Source organism: Crotalus tigris, unplaced genomic scaffold (assembly GCF_016545835.1).
Source record: "Crotalus tigris isolate CLP2741 ecotype Arizona unplaced genomic scaffold, ASM1654583v1 scf7180000017550.10884619, whole genome shotgun sequence".
NCBI classification, from domain to species: Eukaryota; Metazoa; Chordata; class Lepidosauria; order Squamata; family Viperidae; genus Crotalus; species Crotalus tigris.
Genome location: NW_024096468.1, coordinates 5,419,330 through 5,443,450, shown reverse-complemented (window position 1 = coordinate 5,443,450; position 24,121 = coordinate 5,419,330). Strand labels below are relative to the sequence as shown.

General features: G+C 42.9%; 1 protein-coding gene across 4 annotated transcripts in view; it reads right to left on the bottom strand.

Annotated features, from left to right (window-relative positions):
• The window catches only part of KSR1 (kinase suppressor of ras 1), a 178,897-nt gene that overhangs the window by 130,612 nt on the left and 24,164 nt on the right, over positions 1 to 24,121 (bottom strand). The window contains exon 1 of one of the 4 annotated variants that reach the window (XM_039341409.1): positions 10,669 to 10,806. The exons of the other annotated variants lie outside the window; for them this stretch is intronic. The gene's annotated coding sequence lies outside the window, so the exon portion shown is untranslated. Of the gene's footprint in view, positions 1 to 10,668; positions 10,807 to 24,121 lie in introns of those variants that run through there. 4 annotated transcript variants of the gene reach the window in all.

Sequence of the window (24,121 nt, the reverse complement as noted above, 5' to 3'; positions counted from 1 at the left end):
ATCAATATCAACAAAATTACAATGTCAACTCGAGAAAGAATTTACTTTGATGGGAGAGGCAAGACTAAAAAAAACAAGCATGTACAACCATGCTGGGACACTAGGAATAAAAAAACAAAATGCAAAATCCTCCATAGAATTTGGTGCAACCCAAATTAAACAAAAGTTTGCAACACATTTGAACAAGTCAGTGACAAACCCAGCAACTGCATTTATAGTACAAATAATCCTCGGCTTAGCATAACTGATTTAGTGACTGTTCGAAGTTACAACGGCACTGAAACTTATGACCGTTTCTTACACTTATGACCATTGCAACATCCTGACTCATATTTATGACAGTGGGCCATGTGATCCCCTTTTGTGATCTTCTGAGAAAGTCAACAGGGAAGCCAGATTCCACTTCACAATAATGTTACTAACTTAATAACGGCAGTGATTCACTTAACAACTGTGGCAAGAAAGGTCATAAAATAGGGCAAAATTCACTTAACATCTGCCTCACTTAGCAACAGAAATTTGGGAGTCAATTGCGGTCATAAGTCAAGGACTACATGTATGCATGTAATCCTCAACTTACAGTCACAATTGGGACCAGAATGTCCACTGCTAAGCAAGGCAGTTGTTAACTCACACTTGAGTTTAATTACCTTTTTTGCCATAATTGTTAAGCAAATCACTGCATTTGTTAAGTAAAGTATGCAGTGAATCCATTCCCCCCCCCCAATTGACTCTGCTTGCTGGAGGCTGACTGGGAAGGTTCACAACTGGTGATCACATGACCCCAGGATGCTGCAACCATCATAAATACATGCCGGTTGCCAAATGCCTGAATTTTGATCACATGACCATGGGGATGCTGTAAAGGTTGTAAGTTGCAAGGCACTTTTTTCAGTTCTCTTCTAGCTTTGAACGGAAAAAGGAAAAACGGAAAAAGCCTGAACAACTGTCCTAGCAAATGCCATCTAAACAGTGTGCAAACTTTCAAATTCTTCTGAATCACCAACCAGAAGGTTGCTGATTCAATTATAAGGGATGTAAATTTAGGAAAGGACACAGAGTTTTCAAAAGAGGTCAGATGACTCCCAGGGGCTACTGCCAGTAGGGATAAGAAGCGTATTTCTAAAATAATTAAGAATACCAGCAAGGACTGTGATGTGGAAGTTATTGTACATCTTGGCACTAATGATCTGTCCCAAAAAGATGTACTCTCTGTGCAGAACGATTTCCAGAGCTTGGGGCAGGAACTTAGCAAAATAGGCTGTAGGCTAACTTTTTCAGAGGTTTTACCAGTGTATAAAGAGCAAAATGGAAAAGGCCAGCGTATAGCACAATTCAATATGTGGCTAAAGGAGTGGTGTAAAGGGGAAGGCTTTGGATATATTAGTCATGATGTCAGTAGTTGGTCCCATGAAAAAATGTACAAAAGAGATGATTTGCATCCATCAAAGGGACTGAATTACTCGGCTATAAATTCACAGATTTTCTGGAGGAATATTTAAACTAAACAGTGGGGATGGTGAGTTAATCGATACAGACCATCCCTGTCCCCGGCAATCTAAAAATTATAGGGCTATCAGTGCATATAACATAGATATGTATGTGGACAAAAATACCAATCATGCTGTCAAGCAAAATCAAGCTTTTAATAACAAGTGCCACACAAAGTGCACTAACCAAATAGGTGGTAAGACAATAGGGGAACTCAGGCACCGCTCAGGCTATGTAGAAAGTAAACACAGGGTCAGTCATAAAGGATTCAAATGTCTATACACCAATGCACAGAGTATGAACAGCAAACAAGGTGAACTAGAAATTCAGGTCAATGAGGGCAGATATGATATTGTTGTCATTACAGAAACATGGTGGGAGGAAACCCACAAATGGAACACACAGCTAGAGGGATTTAAATTATTTAAAAGAAACAGATCAAATAAAAGAGGAGATGGAGTTGCTCTCTATATAAGAAATAACTACATCTCCACAGAAATAGAGCACAACAATGACGAAAACTGTCTTGAATGCATTTGGGTCAATATAAAAGGGAGAAAAAATGACATTGCCATAGGTGTATACTATAGGCCACCCAACCAACCAGAGGAAATAGATGAACGTTTTGCTAGTCAGCTAACTAAGGTATGTAGGAAGCACATCACCATAGTAATGGGGGACTTTAATTACCCTGACATCAACTGGGAGACAAACTCTACACCAAGTGGAAGATCAAACAGATTCCTGACAAACCTAGCAGACAACTTTGTCTCCCAAAAAGTAGAGAAGGGAACTAGGGGATTAGCCATATTGGATCTAATCCTCACTAACAGAGATGAAATGATAGAAGGAGTTGAAGCCATAGGAACCTTGGGAGGAAGTGATCATGCAATATTGGAATTCAACATTATGGAAGCACAAGCAATAGAACATAGTCAAACTAGAGTCTTGGACTTCAAGAGAGCTAATTTCAATAAACTTAGAGAGGGCTTGGGAAGGATTCCATGGATGAGAATCCTCCAGGGGAAAACAACACAAGAAGCTTGGGAAATTTTGAAAAGCAAGATAATAGAAGCCCAGTCTAGCTCAATACCAATAAAGAGGAAAAATAACAGCTCTCAAAAGAAACCAGCAAGGCTGCATAAAGAACTCTCTAACAAATTGAAAGATAAAAAGGACAAGTATAGAAAAGTGGAAAGAGAGGCACATAACTAAATCAGAATATCAGCAAATAGCCGGAGCTTGCAAAGATGAAGTGAGGAAAGCCAAGGTTCAAAATGAACTAAGACTTGGGACCAAAGTCAAAAATAACAAAAAAAGCTTCTTTCAACATGTAAAAAACAAGAAAAAAGTGAAGGAAATGATTGGCCCATTAGTGGGTGAAAGTGGTAAGAAGGTGACTAGCAATAGCGAGAAAGCAGAACTATTTAACTCTTTTTTTGCATCTATCTTTACACAAAGGGAAAAAACAGACCAACCTATCAAAAGTAGTGCCATAAAAAACAGTATAGAAACACAACTTAAGATAGGCAAGAAAATGATAAGTGAGCACCTGTCCAGCCTAGACGAGTTCAAATCACCAGGACCAAATGGATTACACCCCAAGGTTCTCAAGGAACTGGCAGATGTGATCTCAGAACCACTGAACTATATTTTTCAAAGATCTTGGAGCACTGGGGAACTACCAAAGGACTGGAAAAGAGCTAATGTAGTTCCCATCTTCAAAAAAGTAAAAAAAATGGATCCAGGGAATTACAGACCTATCAGCCTGACATCAATACCTGGGATGATTCTGGAAAAGATAATCAAACAACGAATCAGCGAACACCTAGAGGCAAACAAAGTCATTACTAAAAGCCAACATGGGTTTATCAAAAACAGATCATGCAAATCTTATTGCATTCTTTGACCAAGTGACAAAATTAGTGGATCAGAGGAATGCTGTGGATATAATTTACTTGGACTTCAGTAAGGCATTTGATAAAATAGATCACAACCTACTACTCGATAAGATAGAAAAATGTGGGTTAGACAGCATCAGCACCAGATGGATCCGTAGCTGGCTGACCGGCCGTACTCAGCGTGTGGTCTTCAATGGAACTGCATCTACATGGAGGGAAGCGTATAGTGGGGTGTCCAAGGGCTCTGTTCTAGGCCCAGTGCTCTTCAACATCTTCATCAATGATTTGGACGAGGGGATAGATGGGGAACTCATCAAATTTGCGGATGACACCAAGCTGGCAGGAATAGCCAACACTCCAGAAGACAGGCTTAAGATACAGGAGGACCTGGACAGACTTGAACACTGGGCGCTATCTAACAAAATGAAATTCAATGGTAAAAAAAATAAGGTTCTGCATTTAGGCAAGAAAAACCAAACGTACAGGTATAGTATAGAGGGTGCCTTGCTCAATAGTAGTAACTGTGAGAGGGATCTTGGAGTCCTAGTAGACAATCACTTAAATATGAGCCAGCAGTGTGCTGCAGCTGCCAAAAATGTCAACACAGTGCTGGGCTGCATTAACAGAGGGATAGAATCAAGATTATGTGAAGTATTAATACCACTCTTCAATGCCTTGGTAAGGCCACACTTGGAATACTGCATCCAGTTTTGGTCACCATGATGTAAAAAAGATGTTGAGACTCTAGAAAGAGTACAAAGAAGAGCAACAAAGATGATTAGGGGACTGGAGGCTAAAACATATAAGGAACAGTTGCTGGAATTGGGTATGTCTAGAGGGGGGGACATGATAACAGTGTTCCAATATCTCAGGGGCTGCCACAAAGAAGAGGGAGTCAAGCTACTCTCCAAGGCGCCTGAAGGCAGGATGAGAAGCAACGGATGGAAACTGATCAAGGAGAGAAGCAACTTAGAACTAAAGAGAAACTTCCTGACAGTTAGAACAATTAACCAATGGAACAACCTGCCTCCAGAAGCGGTGAATGCTCCAACACTGGGAGTTTTTAAGAAGCGACTGGACAGCCATTTGCCTGAAATGGTGTAGGGTTCCTGCCTGAGCAGGGGGTTGGACTCGATGACCTCCAAGGTCCCTTCCAACTTTATTATTATTATTACTATTATTACTATTGTTATTATAATGGATCATCGCACAGTCAGTCAGATGTTCAGACTGGATTTGGCATTTTGTCTTCCTATCGAGTCCTATCGATGTGGATGTTTGATGGTATTACAGATATCGCCGCAGGATGGAAGCAGTTCCTAGTAAGGCCGCCTTTTGCAATTGACTAATAGCGAATTTGTCAATGCCAATGGTGTTCAAGTGGTGCTATTATTATTATTATTATGGATCATCGCACAGTCAGACAGATGTTCAGACTGGATTTGGCATTTTGTCTACCTATTGAGTCCTTATCCAGGACCTGGGATTGGCAGATGTGGATGTTTGATGGTATTATTACTATTATTATTATTATTATTATTATTATTATTATTATTATTATTATTATTATTATTATTATTATTATCTGAAGCTCAGAACACAGCCAGATGTTACAGAAAGCAACCAACAAACTCAGACATGATCTTAAATTAAGGACCTTGATTAAAAGCACTGATCAAACAGATGACTACTGAGTTCAACATAGCAACTGGCAGAGCCCTTTTTTCACAGCCAGCTGAAAGAAGTCACTCAAAACACTGGGTTTGGGATTGTGTTTTAAACAGTTAAATAGTTAAAAGCTGTGGCAAGAATGCTAAATCTGATTTCAGAATTAATTTGATATTCTGAATTCTCACAATACGGTAAACTCTTGATTTTCATGAACTAAGTTTAATGGACTTTGGATTCAACAGACCAAATTCGACTAAACTTTCCCTAGGAGAACAAGTCCAATGTTTCTGAACCAGGAGGGACAACCTGTGTAATAATATAATTATTGGTCCCCACCCTGTTCAATATCCTCCCCCCCCAGAAGTGAGGCAGCCCCCCCCCCGACTCTCCTGGTCTTCTATAAAGGAATTAAAACATGGCTCTGTGGCCTTGCATGGGGAGCTCAGAGAAGCATGCAGCTGTGGGGCTGGTTGGCACCCTGAGAAATTTCCTTTCAACTTTGTAACTTAAGTTTTGACAGATTTTAATCATCTTTACCTCCTTTTAAATTCTAAAGTTCCTAAACTTTTAATATTTATATGCTGTTTTTATATTTTAATAATGTATTGTACGCCGCCCAGAGTCCCTCCCTAGGGAGATGGGTGAAAAATATGAAAATATGAAAAATGTGGAAAAATAAACAAAATATTCCTCCATTACTTTTCTTCATCTCCAGAATGGCACAGTAAATGACATCATTTCATTGTACATAACTATATTTTCATTTTTGCATAAAGAACAATTACCCAAGCAACATAAATTATGTATATTGAATGGACTTTTTTTTTTAATGCAATGGCCCCCAACCTTTTGAATGCCTGGGATCAGTTTCATGGGGGGCATTTTTTCCACAGGGGGGTGGTGGTGCATGGTTTCACGTGTTGCCTGGATCCCAGCAAATGGGATTATGCTCACTTGCATGGCCCGGTTCCTGGCGGACCACGGACTGGTGTTGGTCCACAGCCCAGAGGTTGGGAACCCCTGCTTTAATGGACATCCTTTCCCCCTCCCCCCAACTGATGCATTGGATCAATCTTCTACTGTACACCGAATGATAAATTATACTGGACCTGATTTTACGATCTTTTTTTGCTGCAGTTGTAGAGTGAATCGCTGTAGTTGTTAAGCAGGGGATCACGTGATTGCGACTTCTGACCTGCTGGCTTCTCTACTGAGTTTGATTTTCAGAAGCCAGCTGGAAAGGATGCATACAGTGGTCATGTGACCTGGAAGCTACTATCATCGTAAACGCACAATGATTGCCAAGCATCCAAATCGCAATCATATGATGGTGGGCATGCTGCAATGGCCGTAACTGTGAGGACTGGTCATAAGTCATTTTTTTCAATGCCACTGTAACTTTGAATGGTTACTAAGCAAAATGTTGAGGACTACCTGTTTACAGCACAGACAAGAAAAGATGCTTTGGTACACAGTCTCAAAAATCAGCGTCCTAACTGCTTCTAACCCAATTTATTTTCCTGAGTGATGCAACTGGAAACAGGGAATGAGGAAGCAAAACATTCTGGGTGTTAAATGAGGATCTGGATATGTAGAAAGCTAAGTAAAAACCGGTCTTGTTGGCACTTCAGTGGCAGACTGCCAGAGAATCCTAAAGCTGTAAATAAACTGAGACATTAAAAAAAGCATCCCACAAGCTAGGGACTCATTGCCAGCATACTGTGCCCAAGAAATCTGCATGGAAACAGCCATGGAATCGCCCTCAGGAGCACAACTAGAAAGAGACTTTATTTTACTGTTAGTATTTTTTCCCTCACGTGCTTATAGCATCCTATGCCACAGGACTGCCCAATTTTTATTGTCTTCAGAAGTTGGCAAGCCTTCAACCCAAGGCTTGCACACTAGTTTTGACTATTCTGTTAGAGATTCCACTGAAAAAACAGAATAACAGAATAACAAAATTGGAAGGGACCTTGGAGTTCTTCTAGTCCAGACATGTCAAACACAAGGCCCGGGGGCCGGATGCGGCCCGCAAAATGGTTTCTTATGGCCCGCAAAGCCATCCTGGAAATAGTGAGGGAACGGCCCCTTCTGCCTTGGCCCTGGCCCAAGCCAGCCGGGAGCCAATGTACAATTTTGTGGTGGCCATCTATGCTGAAACGCATTCGGTCTTAGCTCCATAAGCCCCCCCCCCGCGCATGGCCTAAGAGGAACAGTGAGGGTCCTCCAGTCAGTGGACCATGCCTTGGCACTTGCCCTGGTCCCACCCGCTTCTGCCAGAGACCCTCAGATCTGTCCCACTTCTGCCCAGGCCCCCACAGGCACCCTTGACGTGAACGATGTAGTGCTGGCCACACCCACCCAGTAGGCCACACCTACTCCATCCACGCCCACCCAGTAGGCTGTACCCACCCTGGCCACACCCACCCGGCCCCAAGGGCAACCGCAATGCTGATGCGACCCTCAATGAAATTGAGTTTGACACCCCTGTTCTAGTCCAACTCCGTGCTTAGGCAGGAGACCGTATACCATTCCAGACAAGTGGTTGTCCAGTCTCTTCTTGAAAATCTAGTGATGGAGCACCCAGAACGTCTGAAGGCCAGCTGTTCCACTGATTAATTGTTCTCTCTGAAATTTCTCCTTAATTCTAGATTGCTTCTCTCCTTCATTAGTTTCTATCCATTGTTTCTCGTCTTGCCTTCCTGTGTTTTGGAAAATAGTTTGACCCCCTCTCTTCTTTGCGTCAGCCCCTCAAATATTAGAACACTGCTATCATATCACCCCTAGCCCTTCTTTTCACTTAGAGTATAGACATTCCCAAGTCCTGCAACCGTTCTTCATATGTTTTAGCCTCTACTTCTCTAATCGTCTTTGTGGCTCTTTTCTGCACTCTTTACAGAGTTTCAACATGACCAAAACTGGATGCAGTATTGTTAAAGTGAAATGTTAAAGTAGGACCAGGAGAAAATCTGAAGTTGACTGAACATTATTTTACACACAATTAAAGGAATTTATCAAGTCAATATAATCACTTCCTGGATATTTCATTATTTATCTCTTCTTTGACACTTTAAAAATTACTATTTAATGGTAAACTTTGAAAGAGCGTTGAGGGGGCCACAGGCTGCCCAAAGAGCTGCAAGTGATCCAGCTACATCCTGTAACAGTGATGGCGAACCTTTTAGAGACCGAGTGCCCAAAAACTGGCCCCACCCCTGCTCCACCCCTTGCCCCACCCCGCCTGCCTGCAGGACCACTCACTGCCTCCAAGGCCCACCGCAGATCGCCCAGGCAGTGCCATGGCGGCCACACCCTCTCTCCACGCCCTGCAGCATCAACTGTGCGCGATGGAGCGTGAGGGCAGAGTCTTGTCTACACTGCCTGGCTGCCATGTCCTTGGCTACGCTGCTCCGTGTGGGCCACGCTTGGGGGTGACTCTCCCCCAGGGGGCTGCTGGTGAGGGGGTCGTGGGGGAGGCAAGGCTGGGGCAACGGCACGTGTGCCCACAGAGAGGGCTCCGAGTGCCGCCTCTGGCACCAGTGCCATAGGTTCGCCACCACTGTCTTATAAAATTCTTCTCACAGAATTCCTAGCTCGGAAGACTGGGAGTTGAAGTCCAAGAAAGCTGATTAAAAATGGCTCTGCTGTAATATCATTTAATCATTTAAAAGTATGTGATCATCTGCTAAGCACACCAACACCACAGGACTGAATTTTATGGCAATCCTGCCCAGATGAGTAAATCATCTTGGAAAATGTGGCATTTTGCTGGAAAATGGGAGACCTCTGAAAATTGGGAGTGGAGCAGTGAGCAGCAGAAGAGAAAACACACACCTCTTTCCAGTTACACGGGGAACACTTTCCATAGACATCTTTTGTAGCAAGCCATAATCACTTTAACCATAGTTTACTGTGCAATAGCTGATGCACAGCACTGAGCTGTAAACCAGACCCATAAAGTAGGCTATTTTTATTTCCTTCCACGTTAGAGACCTTGGCCTTAAAACATGTGAATATATTTGTGGAGGTTTTTAATTGTAAAATTCAACACCACAGTTCAATCTTTTTCATTGCAAACTTACTTTTCTCCCCAAGTAAGTAAAGTAAATCTACCAACCGAGTTCATGAGTTGCATAACATGGCCTGCTGACGAGTTGTGCAGTGTGCAAATCCAGCTCATGTATATATAAGCCATCATTCATAGCTTCTTAGCCCAGTGTTTCTCAACTTTGGCACCTTGAAGTTGGGTGGACTTCAACTCCCAGAATTCCCCAGCCAGCATGCTTCAAGATTTACTTTAACTTACTTTAACGCTGGTTTATGAATTCTGGGGGTTGATGTCCACACATCTTCAAGTTGCTGAGGTTGAGATCTATTCTACAAATGACAGCTTAGAGCAGCAAGTAATCTAGCTGTGAATCCAGGTGTAATCTTTCCTGATCAAAAGCATGCTTTCCTGGTCATAAGGCTGCTTCTTTGAACATAAATATACATTTGATTGTCCTACAAACCATCATACCATGCTAACTTAACAAAGGATTAGATTTAATTAAACAAGTATTTTCCCCCACATAACTTTGAACCATTTACTGATGAAGATTTTCTGCTCTTAATGGAAAGTCTTTTTTTTTTTTTTTTTGGAAAAACCATGCTCTGTTTAGCGTGGCTAAAGGAAAATGGAAAATGTTTAATGAACTGCACATGCAATAAAATAAAATCCATGAAAGCAAGAACAAAAACAGGAAAATGTGGGGTTTTTCACAGCTTTGCCCCCCCCCTCGTGTTATCACTCACAAAGACAAAAACCCTGCCCACCCCCACCTCTTACTAAAGTCTCACATTCCTCTACAGTACATTTGTACTCTGTGAGATGTGCCTTTCCTGTTATTGAGACTCGCACAAGTTTTTTTGGCCCTGCACGCCATCCATCTCAAAAGCAGAGGGATGAACACACACTTTAAAAAAAACTTTGGGAATGTTTAGAAGACGACCCCCAGGGCCAGGTGGCAGAATTCCAAATGAGCACTAAAAGAGCTGCAAAAAAAAAAAAAAACTATGCAAAGGACTCCCAAGCCCCTGCTGCTACCTGGTGATCACCTGGATTTTTGTAGCCCTGTGTTATTACTCCTAAACAAAAACTGATTCACAACAATGAATTCAAGAATGTTTGTTCCCCTCGCTGGGACAGGGGATTCCAGGAGCCGTAATCCCACCACCCTGCTGGTACAAGAGCATAAAAACCAAACTTCTAAAGTGGAGATTGTCTCCCTCTGTTCCACTTTCCCTGAAAAAGCAGCTGAGTAGTGAGAAGAATATACAGCTCCTGACGCTGCCGAAAGCCCAAAGCACACGCACTGTAATGAGTCACAGGTTTACTCCCACAAACTAAACCCTGTAAACTCAGTCAGGCTCCAACGTTCAAGAGGTTTCTGAACGTGCAGCTTTATACAATGTCCTTTTACTAAGAAGTGGATCCATGCCTCGTGGGCCCTTTCTTCTCTGATCTACCCGCCTCTCCAAGATGCTGGAGCAGCAGGAGTGGAGGGATCCCAGAGTCACAGCCCCTCGGAGGGAGAGCGAGTTCTCTTCAGTTTCGGTCTCTTACCTGGCACAAACCATCGCTTCTCCCGGTTGTAGTGAGTGGCTGCCCTTCCCACCAGGAAGTCCACCGCTGGAGAGATTTACCTGGACTCCTGGCTCCAACTGTATAGCAGTTTATCAATGGCAGGGCAGCTAGACCGGTCCAACCCTGTCAGCTGTGTCGTCACAGCCAACCCCCCCCCCTGCTTCTTCCTGTTCCCCCACTGCTACCGGATCAGCATGAAGTCAGCTAGCAGATCTCAGCCAGCTTTGTCAGCGGGGCCAAATTGTTCAGCTCCCTGGGGAAAGAACCAAGCCAGGCATCCTTCAGCTGTACCCGGTGAAGCTCAAAGGACCCACCCATGTTTTTCTTGCAGTGGGCCTGGAGAATTCATAGTCCTCATGCTGTCACGCCAGCAGGACTGCATGACGGCCCTTTGCATCGGAAAGTATTGGAAGAGAAAGCAAGCACTGAGAGGTCTCAGGACAGGAATTCAACTCTGCCCATAAAAAGGGATGTTATCGCTTTCCACCCAGAATGTTTTTTGGGAAGACAAAAAATAGTTCCGCCAGCTGTGTGAGTAGGCAGACAAGGGAAATGTTAGGTCCTTAAAGGGTGTACAAAGAGGGAAAAATACAGAAACACTTACAGTGAGTAGTGGACTGTGAAGATGGTAGAAGTTGCTGACATAGCTCAGGGGTGTTCAAACTTGGCTCTTTTATGACTTGTGGACTTCAACTCCCAGAATTCCTCAGCCACAAACATGGCCCTTTTATGACTTGTGGACTTCAACTCCAAGAATTCCTCAGCCAGGCGTGCCTGGCTGAGGAATTCTGGGAGTTGAAGTCCACAAGTCATAAAAGGGCCAAGTTTGAAGACCCCTGAGCTACATGGACCTTCCCTAAAGGGATTAGGGAAGGAACAATTCTGTAACTACTTTTATAAAAGTCTGAAAACGCCTTACATTACAGGTAGTCCTCAACTTGCAACACTTTGTTTAGTGACCATTCAAAGTTACCACAACACTGAAAAAAGTGATTTATTATAACCAGTGTTCACACACATGACCGTGGTAGCATCCCCATGGTCATGTGATCAAAATTCAGACACTTGGCAATTGGCTGATATTTATGACAGCTGCAGTGTCCCTGGGATCACGTGATCCCCCCCCTGTGACTTTCTAACAAACAAAGCCATTGGGGAAGCCAGATTCATTTAACAACAGTTTGTTTAATTTAACAACTACCGTGATTCACTTAACAACTGTGGCAAGAAGGTCACAAGATGAGGCAAACTCGCTTAACAAACTCGCTTAGCAACATAAATTTTGGGTTCAATTGTGGTCGTAAGTCGAGGACTACCTGTATGGACTTTTTGCTGAAAACAGAGAAAATTCTCCTATTTGGCAACTGACTCATATTTATGACGGTTACAGTGTCCTGGAGTCACGTGATTCTCTTTTGCAACCTTCTGACAAGCAAAGTCAATGGGCAATCCGGATTCACTTAACAACTGTGTTACTAATTAATTGCAGTGATTCGCTTAACAACTGTGGCAACAACTGTAAAATGGGGCAAAACACACTTAACAACCGTCTCGCTTGGCAATGGAAATTTTGGGCTCAATTGCAGTCATAAGTCAAGGACTACCCATCCTGTAAATTCCACTATTCTGACTTTATTTATCAAATTTGTATTATTCTGGAAACGTAACCGTTGCCAGTTATGTTTGTGCGCAGCGTTTGGCCCAATTCAGCAATTCCCTCCCTCCCCCAAAAGAATATTAAAGAAAGGCATTTTCTCTCCAGCCACCAGACAGAACATTCCTGCCTTCTCTCAGCACACTTTCCTTGGAGGTAATTGCTCCCTTGTGTCAGTGCAGCAGTGAATAATTTATTGGCATCTCTTGGCTGACACTGATTGAAAGAAGAAAGACCATCTAATTAAAAGAGATGGAGGAGAGCATAGATAAAATCCATTAGAAGAATGGATGGACAACCACAATCTGCCAGCGAAAGCATTTCCAAATCCAGAAATGATAGAGAAAGACTGGCATAAAAGGACCTAGCAACAGGATTTCTATCACCTACAGGGTAGATGTTTTCTGTTCAAGCAAATACCAGAAACTGAAAGCCAGCCAGCCTGCCTGCCTTCCTTCCTTCCTTCCTTCCTTCCTTCCTTTCCTTCCTCCCTCCCCCACTCTTCCTGCCTCCCTTCCTTCCTCCCACCCTCCATGTTTTTCCTTTCCTCCCCCATGCCCTCTCTCCCTCCCTTCCTTTGCTTCCTTCTTTCCCTCCCTCCATGAACTTCCTTCCTTTCCTTCTTCTTTCCCTCCATTCCCTCCCTCCCTCTCTCCCTCCATTCCCTCCCTCCCTCTCTCCCTCCCTTCCTCCCACCCTCCATGTTTTCCCTTTCTTTTCTTCCTCTCTCTATGCCCTTCCTTCTTCCCTCCCTCCCTTTTTAAAAATGTTTGTATTGCCAATTTGCAAGGTGGCCTACAACCACTTTTTGTTCAATCACATTTTTCCTAAGTTGCAACATCTCCTTTTCAACAGATGAGAGAGCTGGCTGAACAGCATCTATTACCTTTTCCAATTCTATAATATAATTCTTAGGCACGCGTCCCTACGTGAAATACAAATTGTGCCAGCATGTGTGCTCAAGAAGGAGCAGGACACATCACATTTATATCAAACCAACTTTTGCCAAAGCCTTAGGCCGCTCTTTACCATAACTTGGATCCTCCCAGGGCTGAGCTCCACAAATTCATTCCTTTCTCCACAAATAGATGTTTGGGATAAAGAAATTATCTTATCTGTGATTGATTAACTTAGAAGTCACAATTTTGAGAACTGTGAGCTTATCAGTCTTTTATGAACAAATCTAATCTCCTCAAGGCAACAGATGCAAAATCCTTGATTATCTAAAAGTAAAGCCTCTGCTGAGTCAAGCTCAACTCTTTTGTGGCAACAATAGCTAAGTGGTTTTCCATAGCCTTCCTACAGGATGTGGTTTTTTTTTTTACTTCCTGGCTAGTCCCAGAATTTCATGGAAGTATTGTCATTGTATATCAGAAGTTCCAAGCAAAGAGCTTTTGGGGGCGGGGGGGGAAGTTCAATAGCCCAAAGTCCAATAAATTTAAAAACATCCAAATATTTAATAAATCCCTCTAGTACAGTGGTTCTCAACCTTTCTAATGCCGCGACCCCATAATACAGTCCCCCATGTTGTGGTGACCCCCAACCACGTATACATCACCGGGTGCCAGGGGCGTGGCCAAAGAAAAGGGAGAAAAAATGGCGGACAGCCTTGTTTGGCGACCCCCGTGAAATGGTCGTTCGACCCCAAATGGGGTCCCGACCCACAGGTTGAGAACCACTGCTCTAGTATGACTCTAAGAACTCTGATTGTACTGGTATTGTTTTCAGTAGTAGTAGCAGTATTGAATGTACATGCCACCAGTCAGACACATGGTGGTTTACAACAGGGATCCCTAATCCACGGGATTTGGCGGAGACCGGGCCATGCGAGCGGCAGCTGGCACATGCATGTGCCATTCAACTTGAGTGAGCAGCAGGCCAGAACATATACGTGCACGAGCGCAGTTTGACTTGTGTGACCAGCGGGATGGTGTGCACCTGTGCATGCAGCTTGACCTGCACATGCGCCAGCCGGCCACATACTTCTCTCCCCCCTCCCAGACTGCCAAGCCTTAAAGGTTGGGGACCTCTGCCCTACGCCATTTCAGATAAATGATTGTCCAGTCTCTTCTTAAAAGCCTCCAGTGATGGAGCCCCCACAACTTCTGAAGACAAGCTGTTCTATTGGTTACTCTCACCGTTAGGAAATTTCTCCTTAGTTTTAACTTGCTTCTCTTCTTAGTCAGTTCCCATCCATTGTTTCTTGTCTTGCCTTCTGGTGCTTTGGCAAATTGCTTGACCCCTCTGGTTTTTTGTAGGAGCCCCTCAAATATTGGAACGCTGCTATCATGTCTCCTCTAGTCCTTCTTTTCATTAAACTAGACACAAGTCAGGAAGTCACAGTCTGGAGAAAATGTGGTCTGTGTAATTACTAAGAATCAACACGGACTATAGATAGTTCTCGACTTATGACGGTCATTTAATGACTGTTCCGATTCACGATGGCCTTGTAAAGGACTTCTGGCCTTCATAAAATGTTGCCTTCCCCTCTGATCACGTGACTGTATTTTGGATGATTGGCTACTAGCTCACATTTACAACTGGTTGCAGTATCCTGCAATCATGTGACTGTGATTGGTGATGTTTTTTGCTGGTTTCTGGCAAAAAAAAAAAACCATTCCAGAGAATGGATTTGTAATTATGACCGTGGGATTTGCTTAACGACCACTGCAAAATGGTTGTAAAATTGGGCTCCCATCATGTGGGTGCCCTAACTTATGATCTTCACGACTTGCGACTAAAATTCCAATCTCAATTGTGGTCGTAAGTTGAGGATAATTGTAGATGGCTTTTCATTATTGTCATCATAGGGGCAAGTCCTGATTTGTAGTGCAGTGTAATGCAGTGAAAGCCAGTTTGATGTAGTGGTTAAGGCACTGGCCTAGATCAGGGCTTTTCAACCTTTTCATCAATTGTACCACTTTTAGGATATGGCAATATTCGAGTACCACCTAGCAAGGTGTCAAAAACTTGATGACCAAAAAAAAAAACAAAAAACCTGTTGAAAGTTGCCATTGCACTGAAATGACTTATGACCATTTTTCACATTTATGACCATTGCAGCGTGCCCAGGGTCATGTGATTTATATTTGGATGCTTGGCAACTGATTCATATTTATGATGGCCACAGTGTTCCAGGGTCATGTGATCCCCTTTTGCAAGCTTTTGACAAGCAAAGTCAATGGCAGGGCTGCTGGTGGCCAAGTGCTAAGGTGGGACTTCCCTCCCTCCCTCTTATTCCCATCTCCTTCTGAAGGAAGAATTTGAACCCGCCCCCCCCCATATTTCCTCTCTTCCATATATTAATCAAACAAGGAAAAGCCTCCAGAGACAGAAAAGACAAGCTGCTGAGTGAACTAGCTTAAAAAGGCACATTCCCCTTTAAGAATTAGCTACTGGCTAGAAAGGAAAGTTAAGCAGCCGGCACTTAAGGAAGAAAAAAAAATGTAGTAAGTACTGGCTGCCGGCTAAAGTAGCCTTGCCAAATGGCTCCATTCTTAAGTAAAAGAATGCTACAGGCAAAATCCATTCAGCAGAAAAATACTTCAAAATCCCTTGCAACAAAACTTGCAACAATAGCAGAGCAATAGAAGCTAACAGCAGCCATCAGCCAAATAGAAATTGCCAAACACTCCTTAAGAACAGAAAGCCTACATTGTACAAATCCCAGGACTTCAAAGTCACAAAAGCATATAAGAATCCTTCCACTCTCCATCTCCCGACCTCACCTCCAGCCATTGCTGCCTTTTTTCACTCCTCTTGGAGGGCGACCCCTCCCCCACTGCATTTCTTGCCTGTTTGCTGCTGCCAGCACAGGGGGCTGCCACAGCAGTTGTAGATCAGCTCATGGCCAGCCTGCTTGATCTCCTCTCCTCTCCCCCCACCCTCCTCCTCCTCCTCCTTTCCCTTCAGTGCAGCTAGAGCTGATTCTGCCTCCTCCCAAGGCTGCTGCTTTTTTTTCTCTCCCTCTCCCACCCAAACTGTCTCCTTTTATAGCAGTGGTTCTCAACCTTTCTAATGCCGTGACCCCATAATACAGTTCCCCATGTTGTGGTGACCCCCAAGTGGGTGTGGCCACCAATAAGAGGGAGTAGGACAGCTAGGGAAAAGGGAAAAAAATGGCAGACAGTGTGGTTTGGCGACCCCCGTGAAATGGTCATTTGACCCCAAATGGGGTCCCGACCCACAGGTTGAGAACCACTGTTTTATAGCCTCTCCTGTCTCCATCCCCTTCCTGCTCCTCTCTCATGGGGGAGGGTGAGCAAGAAGTGAGCCTGGGGCCTTTGCCTTGCCCCAGCAACTCTGCTGCTGCAGAGGCCTCTCTGACAGTAAGTCCTTGCCTGCGCTGGCTCTTTCCCTCCCCCACTACACTTGGCTAGGCAGGGCTGTGTACCACCTGACACTTGTTAATGTACCACAAGTGGTACACGTACCATTGGTTGAAAAGCCCTGGCCTAGATAACAGGAGACCCTGAGTTCTAGTCCTACCTTAAGCACAAAACCAGTTGGGAAATCTGGGATCAGCCTCTCTCTCTCTCAGCCCTAGAAAGAAGGCAATGGCAAACTATTTCTCAAATCTTGCCAAGAAAACTACAGGGACTAATCCAGGCAATCACCAGCATCAATGCTGACTCGAAGGCACACATACATACACACACACACACACACACACACACACACAAAGCAGTGAGGACAAGGTAGAACAATGCTATAACAGTCTTTGCTATTTCGAGCAAGGAGAACATTCTTTTTATAACAGGAAAAGCAATCATTTTGTTTAAGCTTTCCTTGTGTCTCCAGAATGACAGACGCTGTCCTTTTTTTTATGCTGATCAATGATGTTATTGTTTCTGTATTACTGCGTTCCTACTATGTAACCTTTAATATCAAGATAAATGTCTACTGTCATCAGTTTTCAACCTCTAGCTCAGTGGTCTCCAATCTTTATGGCTTGGAAGCCGGGGGGGGGGGGGGGGAGGGAGGGCTGGCCCGCCACTTGCACAAATCAAGCTACATGCATGTGCACATATGCATCGGCCCACCACTCGCTCAAGCTGAGCTGCACAACTGTCTGCCAGCCCACCACTTGCGCAGCCCAGTTCCGAACAAGCCACGCTCCAGTAATGGGCCCTGGCCAGTGGTTGGGGACTTCTGGTACAGGATCTCCTGCTTGAGCAGGGGGTTTGACTAGAAGACCTCCAAGGTCCCTTCCAACTCCATTATTCTATGTTCTATGTATAGGCTTCACATGAGGTCAAGGAAACGTTCTGGGATTCCCATTTTCCTAAGCCCTTTCCGCAGCTTGATAAGGTCAACACAATCATAGGGCTTTTTATAATTAATGAAGCACACAGGGACTTATTTTTAGTATTCTTTGGCTTTCTCAACTGTCCAGTATGCATTAGCAATAATGTTTCTAGTTCCTCAACCTTTTCTCAAGCCAACTTACACATCTGGCATTTCCCTTACCATATAGGGGTCTTTAAGTTATACAAACAAAGAACACTCACAATATATTCTTAATGAGAATTCCCTTCCACTTCATCATCATTCTACTTCTGCAAAACTAGGACTGTTTTAGCTTTATCTAATGTCTAGCATACACTTATGCTTGCTGGACACACAATCCCAAACACCACAATCAGAAGCTATAATCAGCAGGGCGGCTGCACAAGATATGAGACTAAATCACCTCTCTAATGCTCAACATTCCTTATGCAATCTCTACCTACAATGACTGCTCTCCCTTAAGGATTTGCATGCCAAGAACACTATATGAATTCGTATTTTTTACGAACAACAAAGTATGCAATGAATATACCTACATTCCAGGGAACAATAATTTTCTGCCTATTTTACATTTTAAAAAGTCTATAATAAACCGGACTTTTCAGATATCACACACAGCTGCACAGCCCTCAGTGCATAATAAAAATACTGTATGGATAGTTTTCAACTTACAACCATTTATTTAACAACCGTTTGAAGTTAAAATGGCAATGACAAAAGTACCTTACAAGCAGTCTTCGTACTTACAACCATTACAGGCACCCCCTAGTCACGTGAGCAAAATTTGGGTGCTTGGCAACTGGCATGTATTTACAACCATTTCAGTGTCCCAGCATCATGGGATCACATGACCTTCTCAGCTGGCTTCCGGCCACATGATTCCGTTAACTGCAGTGATTCACAACAACTGTGGCATAAGAAGGTTATAAAATTGGGTGCGATTCGTTTAACGACCACCTCGCTTAGGCAAGGAAATTCTGGTCCCAATCGTATTGAATTCAATACGGGATTGTGGGTCTCTTGTTGGATTTAGGAATCCTTCAAACATCTCTTCCCTTGCATTTGGTTCTCTGAAATATTTACCACTTCTGGGATATCATAGGAAATGAATGCCTTGCCCTAGTCTGTACAGTACAGAAGCAATTCCCAGCAAGTTTCATTAACACAAGCCTATAGGAAGCATTTCCTTATCCCAGGGATCTTCAAACTTGGCCCTTTTATGACTTGTGGACTTCAACTCCCAGAATTGCTCCGCCAGCGGTGCCTGGTTGAGGAATTCTGGGAGTTGAAGTCCACAATTCATAAAAGGGCCAAGTTTGAAGACCCCTGCCTTATCCAATGAAAGGGAGGAAAACTATTTAATGAACTATGCAGCCTTATACATTTGGAAGGCAAAACAGTGTTTCAGAGTGCATAATGACACTGCTGCGTCTTTTAATATTTTTTTTCATTTTTAATTTCATGTTATTGTACTTCCATTGCTTATTTTTATTGTTTCATTCCTTTGTTGTTGTTTTACATTTTTATCCTTTTTAATTTTATTTCATTTTATCATTTTTTATTTTATTTATTTTACATTATTTTATTTATTTGATCATTATATATATATATATATTCCCCGTTTTATTATTGTAAGCTATCCAGAGTTGCCCCATGGTGAGTTAGGCGGCAAATAAATAATAAAAATAGTTTTCTTTGTGTTTGTATTGTTATATGGTTGCTAGAGTGGGTTTTGGGGGGCTGTTATTTATGTTTTAATGGTAACCTGCCTAGAGCAGGTGTAGGCAACCTTGACTCTTTCATGACTCGTGGACTTCAACTCCCAGAATTCCTGAGCCAGCCATGCTGAGGAGAAAGGGAAAGGTTTCCATGCTGAGCCATGCTGGCTCAGGAATTCTGGAAGTTGAAGTCTACGAGTCATAAAAGAGCCAAGGTTGCCTATCCCTGCCTAGAGTCACAAATGTGAGATGGGTGGCGATTTAAATTGAATAAATATAAATTAAATAAATGAATAAATACTTTATCAGGACTGCGCAGCCATCTTCTTCAGCTTGATCTTGGGAAAAGATACTCCCAAAATACCTTTTGTTCTTTGAAATCTCTGGATCTGAAATGCTACCCTACTTCAATATTTAAAGAGAGCCGTGCAGAATTAATTCAGTCATGAGTCTTTGCTATTTCCCACTTTCAAAACTGCCACTCCAGGCCAGGTTCTGACTGGCATCTTGCACACACACCCCCCAAAGGTGCTTGTCTAATGCTGCACTCAAAAAACGTGTCTTAAGAAGCTGTTCAGTGCTCCAACCAACTCAGAGACGTGCAGAAACCTTGTAAGGTTTTCAGCAAGGGGAAAAAAACACCTGTCAAGGATTGAGAAAGGCAGCATGTCGCAAGCTATGACGGCCCCATCATTTCCCTTTTGCCTGTAGCAACATTGTGAAGAGAGGGAAAGTACCACAGAGATAGGGAAGGTGCTTAGTCACTGCAAAACCAACAGAGTTATTGAAAGAATGGACAGTCTGATAAACCATCCCAACCAGAGCATTTCAAGAAAGTCATAAAATACTTAACAACAGTTCATATAGTGACCTGTTCGAACGGCACTGGAAAAAAAGTGAGTGAGGACCATTTTTCACACTTACGACCGTTGCAGCATCCTAATGGTCATGTGATCAAAATTCAGAGGTTTGGCAACTGATTCATATTTATGACTGTTGCAGTGTCCTGGGTCATATGATCCCCTTCTGTGACCTTCTGACAAGCAAAGTTAATGGGGATGCCAGATTCACTTAACAACCATGTTGCTAACTGAACAACTGCAGCGATTCACTTAAAAACTGTGGCAAGAAAGGTCGCAAAATGGGGCAAAATTCACTTTACGAAGGTCTCACTTAACAATAGAAATGCTGGACTCAATTGTGGACCTAGGCTGAGGATTACCTGTATCTACAGGTGGAAGGAGCAGGGGAGTTAAGGCCATCCCACAGTTGACACATCTTGAACTGTGGAACTGCTCATCTTGGTTCCATCTTGGGGTGCTTTACCCCTTCTTCGTGCAGGAAGAATAGCAAAGCTATACCTCAGGTTTAAGGCCTCCTCTGACTCAAATGCAAATGTAAGAATGGGCTACCCAAAACTCACAAATCAAAACTCATGTGTTCATTTAATACCCACCACAATCCCAAGACTCTTTATGTTCCTATTTAGAATAAAATGGAATTCTTCATTGATCAAGTGTGATTGGAATTTGTCTCCAGTGCATAAGCTCTCAGTGTACACATATACTACAACATAGTGATAGGTCACAGATCATAAATCATAGTTGCAATCATTAACAAACAACAAGTGATAAATCATAAGATACCAATAGGAGAAGATAGTAGGAAAGATGAGAAAAGATAAGAAAGATGAGAATATAGCAATACAGCCTATTACATGGGTAAATTTCTTAAGACAGTACTGTGGGAATTAAGTGTTCAGCAGTGTGATGGCATGGGGGGAAAAGTCTGCCTTTGAGTCCAGTTGTTTTGACATGCAGAACAAAGCAAAATTACTGTGCAAAAAAAATGCACAAAGAATTTACATAACACCCATTATCCCGAATCAATGTTAACCGATCACAATTGGTGTGCTCTGTAACATAAAAAGGCTACCTTATGCTTTAACATGATGTTCTGGTACAATGTATGGGTTTCTGACACTGAGCCAGAAATTTCCCATGTCCATTTTAGCCTAGTCTAGCTTGTTGCACAATTGATTATGTGCCAACCAGTTGTAGTTCATACTTAGGGACCACACAGGTAAGATTTTTTTCTCCAGGATAGTCTATCCATATCCTTCTGCTCTTCCAACTGTGGACCAGTTGCCACTGTAATGATGTCCATTCACCTCGTCACTGGTCTTCTTCTCTTTCCTTCCATTTTTCCCAGCATCAGGGCTTTCTCCAGAGAGCTGGACCTTCGCATAATATATCCAAAATATGCTAATTGGAACCTGATTGTTTGTGCTTCAAGTGAGAATTCTGGGTTAATTTGTTCAATGATTCATTGGTTTGTTTTCTTAGCTTCTAGTGCACAGGTCGGCAACCTGCGGCTCCGGAGCCGCATGCGGCTCTTTGGACTCACAGTGTTTTCCGAGGAGCTGAAAAGCTTACTGGGCGGAGCTCCTCCCTTTGCTGCGTCTCTGCGGGAAGCAGGAAGGGCAGGAGAGAGCTAGCTAGCCCAGCTAGACTGACTCAGGAATTCTGGGAGTTGAAGTCCATGAGTCATAAAAGAGATGAGGTTGTCTACCCCTTATCTTGTTGGACAACAGCTTGAAGCTTGTCAGGTGAGCAGCAGATAGGAGGGGGGGGAGAAAGAGAGAGAGAGAAAGAGAGAGAGGGAGAGAGAGAGAGAGAGAGAGAGAGAGAGGAAAGAGAGAGAGAGAGAAAGAAAGAGAGCGGGGGAAGAGGAGTAGCAGGCAGACCAAGGGCAGATAGAGAGGGAGGGAGGGAGAGAGACAGAGAGAGAGAGAGACCCTTTTGACATCTAAAATGAAGATAACACTGCATATATCCTTTTTTTTTACCTGTGTGTGTATGTGTGTGTGTGTGTGTATATATATACATACATACATATACATATATATACACACACACACACACAAACACACACACACACCTATAATAAAGGTAAAAAAGGATATATGCAGTGTTATCTTCATTTTAGATATCAAAATGGTTTTGCGGCTCCCAGTGTTTTGTTTTTGGTGGGAAACGGGTCCAAGTGGCTCTTTAAGTGTTTTGGGTTGCCTACCCCTGTTCTAGTGTATTCTCAGGAGTCTTCACCAACATCAAAAGCATCAATACTCTCCCTTCTTCTAACTCCAACATTCCCTTCCATCACAGTAAATATTATGGTTTGCACAATTCTGATCTTTGTAGCTATAGATCAATGTTTCTCAATTTTGTCACTTTTAAGATGTGTGGACTTCAGCTCCCAGAATTCCCTAGCCAGCATGGCTGGCTAGGGAATTCTGGGAGTTGAAGTCCACATACCTTAAAGTAGCTAAGAATGGAAAACAGTGGTACAGACATACCACACTACTTGAATATCTTTTCCTAGGCCTTCATGGCTGCTCTTAGTGCTGGTCTACAGCATATTTCTTGACAGCTTGTTCCTTTACTGTTGATAGTTGAACTAAAAGGCAGAAACTATCTGCCATTTTGTCATCTTCATTGTCAGTTCTAAGGCTGGTTGTTGTACCTGTTATCATTAGTTTGATCTTCTTTATATGTAATTTTAGTCCCATTTTTTCACTACATCCCTTGACTTTCATTAGTAGATTTTGCAAATCCTTTGTGCTTGTGGCTATTAGACAAACGTCATCAGCACAGTGCAGGTTGTCATGCACTCCATAAAATTGGAGAAGAAAAAGATATCTAATTCACCTTTTGCTGTCATACAAGTTTTCTATTTGCACAAAAGATTATTTGGGTGTGTATTTCTCCCTTTTCCTCAGATTATTCACTATAGGCAGAGATTATGAAACGTTTTTCTCTTTGAGATCTGCCTTGACTAGATGGGGATTACTCTAACAGGCCTGGCCACAGGCAAAGATTGGGCAGAGTTAACAAAGGTGAGTGTTATCTATATTCAGGATGCAAGACGGTGAAAAATAACTGCATCCAGCCATTGACCTTCCCATATTTGTGCAAAGCATCCTCTACCAGTTTTGTAGCTAGAAGAACCTAACAGGACAAAGTAAAGTTCACACACAGTGATAAACCGTACTTTATTTAACCACGAATTACTGGATAAATTACCATTTCCTGAGGTCACAGAATAGCAAGTCATAAACCAAGGCTTTTGACTAATTATATGTCGGAATAGGACAACTCGCTGCAACCAACTCAACTGCGGGACAACTCACCCCAGGACAACTCAATAATTCAATGTAATTATTTAAAATAATGTTTAAAATATTTTAATTTTTGTCATTCACATTTCATGGCTGGCTCAGGAATTCTGGGAGTTGAAGTCCACGAGTCATAAAAGAGCCAAGGTTGCCTACCCCTGTCCTAGACCCTTATATGTCACTATATTGGTGTCAACTCTCAGCAGTGACACAGACAGACACTCTCCATGATGAGCTGTCCTTAACCTGATCCTTCAGCAATTCCAAAGTTACATCATTGCTATTGTAATTGGGTGTGTCCACCGTCCTCTTCTCTCTCCTTCCACCTTTCCCAGCATTAGAGCTTTCTCCAGAAAGCTAGGTCGTTGATAAGGTATCCAAAGTAGGATAATATGAGTCTGGTCATTTGTCTCTCAACATAGATCTCTGGCTTGAGTTGTTCAATGATCCATTTGTTTGTTTGCTTGGCTTTCTACAGGGAGTCCTCAGCTTAGGACCATTCACTTTACAACTGTTCAGAATACGACAGTTCAGAATGGGTGCTTCACAGCCCTTAAAGCACTTCTGATCATCATAAAATGTTGTTCCCCCTTT